The sequence below is a fragment of the Salvelinus alpinus genome, chromosome 10 (genome assembly GCF_045679555.1).
Source record: "Salvelinus alpinus chromosome 10, SLU_Salpinus.1, whole genome shotgun sequence".
NCBI lineage: Eukaryota > Metazoa > Chordata > Actinopteri > Salmoniformes > Salmonidae > Salvelinus > Salvelinus alpinus.
In genome coordinates, this window is record NC_092095.1 from 10,108,478 (window position 1) to 10,116,916 (window position 8,439).

Genomic DNA, 8,439 nt, shown 5'->3' on the forward strand with positions numbered 1-8,439 from the left:
GAGGGGGGGTAGGGGAAGGAGGAAAGAGAGAGAGAAGAGGGGGGGTAGGGGAAGGAGGAAAGAGAGAGAGAAGAGGGGGGGTAGGGGAAGGAGGAAAGAGAGAGAGAAGAGGGGGGGTAGGGGAAGGAGGAAAGAGAGAGAGAAGAGGGGGGGTAGGGGAAGGAGGAAAGAGAGAGAGAAGAGGGGGGGTAGGGGAAGGAGGAAAGAGAGAGAGAAGAGGGGGGGTAGGGGAAGGAGGAAAGAGAGAGAGAAGAGGGGGGGTAGGGGAAGGAGGAAAGAGAGAGAGAAGAGGGGGGGTAGGGGAAGGAGGAAAGATGTGTAGCGAGTCGGAGTCGGAGTCTGAGTCTTCTCTTGTCTCTACTCCTCCCGTTACGGGGTCTGAGACGCCGAAGGCTCCCACCATTAGCTCTGACAAATTGAAAACCCTAGTCATTGGCGACTCCATTACCCGCAGTATTAGACTTAAAGCGAATCACCCAGCGATCATACACTGTTTACCAGGGGGCAGGGCTACCGACGTTAAGGCTAATCTAAAGATGGTGCTGGCTAAAGCTAAATCTGGTGAGTGTAGAGAGTATAGAGATATTGTTATCCACGTCGGCACCAACGATGTTAGGATGAAACAGTCAGAGGTCACCAAGTGCAACATAGCTTCAGCGTGTAAATCAGCTAGAAAGATGTGTCGGCATCGAGTAATTGTCTCTGGCCCCCTCCCAGTTAGGGGGAGTGACGAGCTCTACAGCAGAGTCTCAGCACTCAATCGCTGGTTGAAAACTGTTTTCTGCCCCTCCCAAAAGATAGAATTTGTAGATAATTGGCCCTCTTTCTGGGACTCACCCACAAACAGGACCAAGCCTGACCTGCTGAGGAGTGACGGACTCCATCCTAGCTGGAGGGGTGCTCTCATCTTATCTACCAACATAGACAGGGCTCTAACTCCTCTAGCCCCACAATGAAATAGGGTGCAGGCCAGGCAGCAGGCTGTTAGCCAACCTGCCAGCTTAGTGGAGTCTGCCAATAGCACAGTCAGTGTAGTCAGCTCAGCCATACCCATTGAGACTGTGTCTGTGCCTCGACCTAGGTTGGGCAAAACTAAACATGGCGGTGTTCGCCTTAGCAATCTTATTAGGATAAAGACCTCCTCCATTCCTGCCATCATTGAAAGAGATCGTGATACCTCACATCTCAAAATAGGGTTACTTAATGTTAGATCCCTCACTTCAAAGGCAGTCATAGTCAATGAACTAATCACTGATCATAATCTTGATGTGATTGGCCTGACTGAAACATGGCTTAAGCCTGATGAATTTACTGTGTTAAATGAGGCCTCACCTCCTGGTTACACTAGTGACCATATCCCCCGTGCATCCCGCAAAGGCGGAGGTGTTGCTAACATTTACGATAGCAAATTTCAATTTACAAAAAAAAAAATGGCGTTTTCGTCTTTTGAGCTTCTAGTCATGAAATCTATGCAGCCTACTCAATCACTTTTTATAGCTACTGTTTACAGGCCTCCTGGGCCATATACAGCGTTCCTCTCTGAGTTTCCTGAATTCCTATCAGACCTTGTAGTCATAGCAGATCATATTCTAATTTTTGGTGATTTTAATATTCACATGGAGAAGTCCACAGACCCACTCCAAAAGTCTTTCGGAGCCATTATCGACTCAGTGGGTTTTGTCCAACATGTCTCTGGACCTACTCACTGCCACAGTCATACTCTGGACCTAGTTTTGTCCCATGGAATAAATGTTGTAGATCTTAATGTTTTTCCACATAATCCTGGACTATCGGACCACCATTTTATTACGTTTGCAATCGCAACAAATAATCTGCTCAGACCCCAACCAAGGAGCATCAAAAGTCGTGCTATAAATTCTCAGACAACACAAAAATTCCTTGATGCCCTTCCAGACTCCTTCTGCCTACCCAAGGACGTCAGAGGACAAAAATCAGTTAACCACCTAACTGAGGAACTCAATTTAACCTTGCGCAATACCCTAGATGCAGTTGCACCCCTAAAAACGAAAAACATTTGTCATAAGAAACTAGCTCCCTGGTATACAGAAAATACCCGAGCTTTGAAGCAAGCTTCCAGGAAATTGGAACGGAAATGGCGCCACACCAAACTGGAAGTCTTCCGACTAGCTTGGAAAGACAGTACCGTGCAGTACCGAAGAGCCCTCACTGCTGCTCGCTCATCCTACTTTTCCAACTTAATCGAGGAAAATAAGAACAATCCAAAATTTCTTTTTGATACTGTTGCGAAACTAACTAAAAAGCAGCATTCCCCAAGAGAGGATGGCTTTCACTTCAGCAGTAATAAATTCATGAACTTCTTTGAGGAAAAGATCATGACCATTAGAAAGCAAATTACGGACTCCTCTTTGAATCTGCGTATTCCTCCAGGGCTTAGCTGTCCTGGATCTGCACAGCTCTGCGAGGGCCTGGGATCGGGAGAGACACTTAAGTGTTTTAGTACTATATCTCTTGACACAATGATGAAAATAATCATGGCCTCTAAACCTTCAAGCTGCATACTGGATCCTATTCCTACTAAACTGCTGAAGGAGCTGCTTCCTGTGCTTGGCCCTCCTATGTTGAACATAATAAACAGCTCTCTATCCACCGGATGTGTACCAAACTCACTAAAAGTGGCAGTGATAAAGCCTCTCTTGAAAAAGCCAAACCTTGACCCGGAAAATATAAAAAACTATCGGCCTATATCGAATCTTCCATTCCTCTCAAAGATTTTAGAAAAAGCTGTTGCGCAGCAACTCACTGCCTTTCTGAAGACAAACAATGTATACGAAATGCTTCAGTCTGGTTTTAGACCCCATCATAGCACTGAGACTGCACTTGTGAAGGTGGTAAATGACCTTTTAATGGCGTCAGACCGAGGCTCTGCATCTGTCCTCGTGCTACTAGACCTTAGTGCTGCCTTTGACACCATCGATCACCACATTCTTTTGGAGAGACTGGAAACCCAAATTGGTCTACACGGACAAGTTCTGGCCTGGTTTAGATCTTACCTGTCGGAAAGATATCAGTTTGTCTCTGTGAATGGTCTGTCCTCTGACAAATCAACTGTACATTTCGGTGTTCCTCAAGGTTCCGTTTTAGGACCACTATTGTTTTCACTATATATTTTACCTCTTGGGGATGTTATTCGAAAACATAATGTTAACTTTCACTGCTATGCGGATGACACACAGCTGTACATTTCAATGAAACATGGTGAAGCCCCAAAATTGCCCTCGCTAGAAGCCTGTGTTTCAGACATAAGGAAGTGGATGGCTGAAAACTTTCTACTTTTAAACTCGGACAAAACAGAGATGCTTGTTCTAGGTCCCAAGAAACAAAGAGATCTTCTGTTAAATCTGACAATTCATCTTGATGGTTGTAAAGTCGTCTCAAATAAAACTGTGAAGGACCTCGGCGTTACTCTTGACCCTGATCTCTCTTTTGACGAACATATCAAGACTGTTTCAAGGACAGCTTTTTTCCATCTACGTAACATTGCAAAAATCAGAAATTTTCTGTCCAAAAATGATGCAGAAAAATTAATCCATGCATTTGTTACTTCTAGGTTAGACTACTGCAATGCTCTACTTTCCGGCTACCCGGATAAAGCACTAAATAAACTTCAGTTAGTGCTAAATACGGCTGCTAGAATCCTGACTAGAACCAAGAAATTTGATCATATTACTCCAGTGCTAGCTTCCCTACACTGGCTTCCTGTTAAGGCAAGGGCTGATTTCAAGGTTTTACTGTTAACCTATAAAGCGTTACATGGGCTTGCTCCTACCTATCTTTCCGAGTTGGTCCTGCCGTACATACCAATACGTACGCTACGGTCACAAGACGCAGGCCTCCTAATTGTCCCTAGAATTTCTAAGCAAACAGCGGGAGGCAGGGCTTTCTCCTATAGATCTCCATTTTTATGGAACAGTCTGCCTACCCATGTGAGAGACGCAGACTCGGTCTCAACCTTTAAGTCTTTACTGAAGACTTATCTCTTCAGTAGGTCATATGATTGAGTGTAGCCTGGCCCAGGAGTGTGAAGGTGAACGGAAAGGCTCTGGAGCAACGAACCGCCCTTGCTGTCTCTGCCAGGCCGGTTCCCCTCTCTCCACTGGGATTCTCTGCCTCTAACCCTGTTACAGGGGCTGAGTCACTGGCTTGCTGGTGCTCTTTCATGCCGTCCCTAGGAGGGGTGCGTCACTTGAGTGGGTTGAGTTACTGACGTGATCTTCCTGTCTGGGTTGGCGCCCCCCCTTGGTTTGTGCTGTGGTGGAGACCTTTGTGGGCTATACTCGGCCTTGTCTCAGGATTGTAAGTTGGTGGTTGAGGATTTCCCTCTAGTGGTGCGGGGGCTGTGCTTTGGCAAAGTGGGTGGGGTTATATCCTTCCTATTTGGCCCTGTCCGGGGGTTTCTTCGGATGGGGCCACAGTGTCTCCTGACCGCTCCTGTCTCAGCCTCCAGTATTTATGCTGCAGTAGTTTGTGTCGGGGGGCTAGGGTCAGTTGGTTACCTGGAGTACTTCTCCTGTCTTATCCAGTGTCCTGTGTGAATTTAAGTATGCTCTCTCTAATTCTCTCGTTCTCTCTTTCTCTCTGAGAACCTGAGCCCTAGGACCATACGTCAGGACTACCGGGCATGATGACACCTTGCTGTCCCCAGTCCGCCTGGCCTTGCTGCTATTCCAGTTTCAACTGTTCTGCCTGTGGTTACGGAACCCCTACCTGTCCCAGACCTGCTGTTTTCAACTCTTAATGATCGGCTATGAAAAGCCAACTGAGATTTATTCCTGATTATTATTTGACCATGCTTGTCATTTATGAACATTTTGAAAATCTTGGCTCTCTCTAATTTTCTCCTTCTCTCTTTCTTTCTCTCGGAGGACCTGAGCCCTAGGACCATACGTCGGGACTACCGGCCGTGGTGACTCCTTGCTGTCCCCAGTCCGCCTGGCCTTGCTGCTATTCCAGTTTCAACTGTTCTGCCTGCGGTTATGGAACCCCTACCTGTCCCAGACCTGCTGTTTTCAACTCTTAATGATCGGCTATGAAAAGCCAACTGAGATTTATTCCTGATTATTATTTGACCATGCTTGTCATTTATGGAAATTTTGAAAATCTTGGCTCTCTCTAATTTTCTCCTTCTCTCTTTCTTTCTCTCGGAGGACCTGGGCCCTAGGACCATGCGTCGGGACTGCCGCCCGTGGTGACTCCTTGCTGTCCCCAGTCCGCCTGGCCTTGCTGCTATTCCAGTTTCAGCTGTTCTGCCTGCGGTTATGGAACCGCCACCTGTCCCAGACCTGTTGCTTTTCAACTCTTGATGATCGGCTATGAAAAGCCAACTGAAAATTATTCATGATTATTATTTGACCATGCTTGTCACTTATGAACATTTTTGAACATCTTGGCATAGTTCTGTTATAATCTCCACCCGGCACAGCCAGAAGAGGACTGGCCACCCCTCATAGCCTGGTTCCTCTCTAGGTTTCTTCCTAGGTTTTGGCCTTTCTAGGGAGTTTTTCCTAGCCACCGTGCTTCTACACCTGCATTACTAGCTGTTTGGGGTTTTAGGCTGGGTGTCTGTACAGCACTTCGAGATATTAGCTGATGTACGAAGGGCTATATAAAATAAAATTGATTGATTGATAAAATTGAAAGAGAGAGAGAAGAGGGGGGGTAGGGGAAGGAGGAAAGAGAGAGAGAAGAGGGGGGGTAGGGGAAGGAGGAAAGAGAGAGAGAAGAGGGGGGGTAGGGGAAGGAGGAAAGAGAGAGAGAAGAGGGGGGGTAGGGGAAGGAGGAAAGAGAGAGAGAAGAGGGGGGGTAGGGGAAGAAGCTGCCAAAGAGAATGTAAAGGCTGACAAAGAGAATGTGTGAAGTCAGATGTGTATGATAACTGACCTTGTGAGTCACAAAGGCTTTAGCTACCAGATAATCTCTATTCTCTCTCGCTGCAGCTCCAGGTGCAAAGGATTCCCCCTGATCAAAGCTACACACACACAGGCACAAGCTCACACACACTCTCACTCTTACACAAACACACTCATCATCAGAGGAATGTGTGGTATTTGTGGCCAAACACACTTATTATTAGAGGGATGTGTGGTATTTGTGACTTGGCATCTTCAAACCCCATCATGCTGACAGGGCCCTTGAATTAGAGTGAGAGGCCAAGAAATAAGGGTCAATCTACTCTGTTGTTGAGTTCACACACACACACACACACACACACACACACACACACACACACACACACACACACACACACACACACACACACACACACACACACACACACACACACACACACACACACACACACACACACACACACACACACACACACACACCAGTGACGTGTGGTGAGGTCAGTGGCTGGGTAAACACTGGTTACTATCAAAGCCAGATTGATGAAACCTACCATCCAGCAGATAGCTCCAACAACCAGAGCCTTTCAAAATGGATTTGCAATGCTTTAAATGTGCAAACACACACACACACACACACACATAATAATAATAATATTATTGTGAAATATATATATTAAATATACAGAGCATTCGGAAAGTATTCAGAACCCTTCCCCTTTTTCCACATTTTGTTACATTACAGACCTATTAAGAAATGGATTAAATACAAATAAAATCCTCAGCAATCTACACACAATACCCCATAATGACAGAGACAACAGGTTTTCAGAAATGTTAGCAAATAAAAAAATTCAAAAACAGAAATAGCTTATTTACGTAAGTATTCAGACCCTTTGCTATGAGACTCGAAATTGAGCCCAGGTGTATCCTGTTTCCATTGATCATACTTGAGATGTTTCTACAACTTGATTGGAGTCCACCTGCGGTAAACTCTATTGATTGGACATGATTTGGGAAGGCACACACCTGTCTATATCGGGTCCCACAGTTGACAGTGTATGTCAGAGCAAAAACCAAGCCATGAGGTTGAAGGAATTGTCCGTAGAGCTCCGAGACAGGATTGTGTCGAGGCACAGATCTGGGGAAGGGTATCAAAACATTTCTGCAGCATTGAAGGTCCCCAAGAACACAGTGGCCTTCATCATTCTTATATGGAAGAAGTTTGGAACCACCAAGACTCTTCCTAGAGCTGGCCGCCTGGCCAAACTGAGCAACTGAGGGAGAAGGGCCTTGGTCAGGGAGGTGACCACGAACCCGATGGTCAGTCTGACAGAGTGACCTGCTGTTTTGGACTCTGTCTACCGCGCCTGCTGTCTCTAACTCTGAATGATTCGCTATGAAAAGCCAACTGACATTTACTCTTGAGGTGCTGTCCTGTTGCACCCTCTACAACCACTGTGATTATTATTATCTGACCATGTTGGTCATCTATGAACGTTATAATGTTATGTTATATGTTATAATCTCCATTCAGCACAGCCAGAAGAGGACTGGCCACCCCTCATAGCCTGGTTCCTCTCTAGGTTTCTTCCTAGGTTCTGGCCTTTCTAGGGAGTTTTTCCTAGCCACCATGCTTCTACACCTGCATTGCTTGCTGTTTGGGGTTTTAGGCTGGGTTTCTGTGCAGCACTTTGTGACATCAGCTGATGTAAAAGGGCTTTGTAAATACATTTGATTGATTGATTGATGGGACCACCTTCCAGAAGCACAAACATCTCTGCAGCACTCCACCAATCAGGCCTTTATGGTAGAGTGGCCAGACGGAAGCCACTCCTCAGTAAAAGCCACATGACAGCCCGCATGGATTTTGCCAAAAGGCACCTAAAGTCTCTCAGACCATGAGAAACAAGGTTCTTTGGTCTGATGAAACCAAGATTGAACTCTTTGGACTGAATGCCAAGCATCACGTCTGGAGGAAAACTGGCACCATCCCTACGGTGAAGCATGGTGGTGGCAGCATCACGCTGTGGGGATGTTTTTCAGCAGCAGGGACTGGGAGACTGGTCAGAATTGAGGCAAAGATGAACGGAGCAAAGTACAGAGAGATCCTTGATGAAAACCTGCTCCAGAGTGCTCAGGACCTCAGACTGGTTCAAAGGTTCACCTTCCAACAGGGCAAAGACACGATGCACACAGCCAAGATAATGCAGGAGAAGCTTTCGGACAAGTCTCTGAGTGTCCTAAAGTGTGCACAGCCAGAGCCCGGACTTGAACCCAATTGAACATCTCTGGACAGACCTGAAAATAGCTGTGCAGCAACGCTCCCCATCTAACCTGACAGAGCTTGAGAGGATCTGCAGAAAAGAAATGGGAGAAACTCCCCAAATACAGGTGTGCCAAGCTTGTAGCGTCATACCCAAGAAGACTCCAGGCTGTAATCGCTGCCAAAGGTGCTTCAACAAAGTACTGAGTAAAGTGTCTGAATAAATGTAAATGTGATATTTCAGTTGTTTATTTTTAATAAATTAGCAAAAATGTCTAAAAACCTGTT

The 8,439-nt window shown here is 46.1% G+C and overlaps 1 long non-coding RNA gene across 1 annotated transcript; it reads left to right on the plus strand.

Annotated features, from left to right (window-relative positions):
- The first annotated feature begins 337 nt into the window (after positions 1-337).
- Positions 338-5,672, plus strand: LOC139531486 (uncharacterized). The gene is made up of 2 exons (XR_011666369.1): positions 338-4,335; positions 4,623-5,672. It is a non-coding gene; the product is annotated as an uncharacterized lncRNA (long non-coding RNA).
- Positions 5,673-8,439: the final 2,767 nt, after the last annotated feature.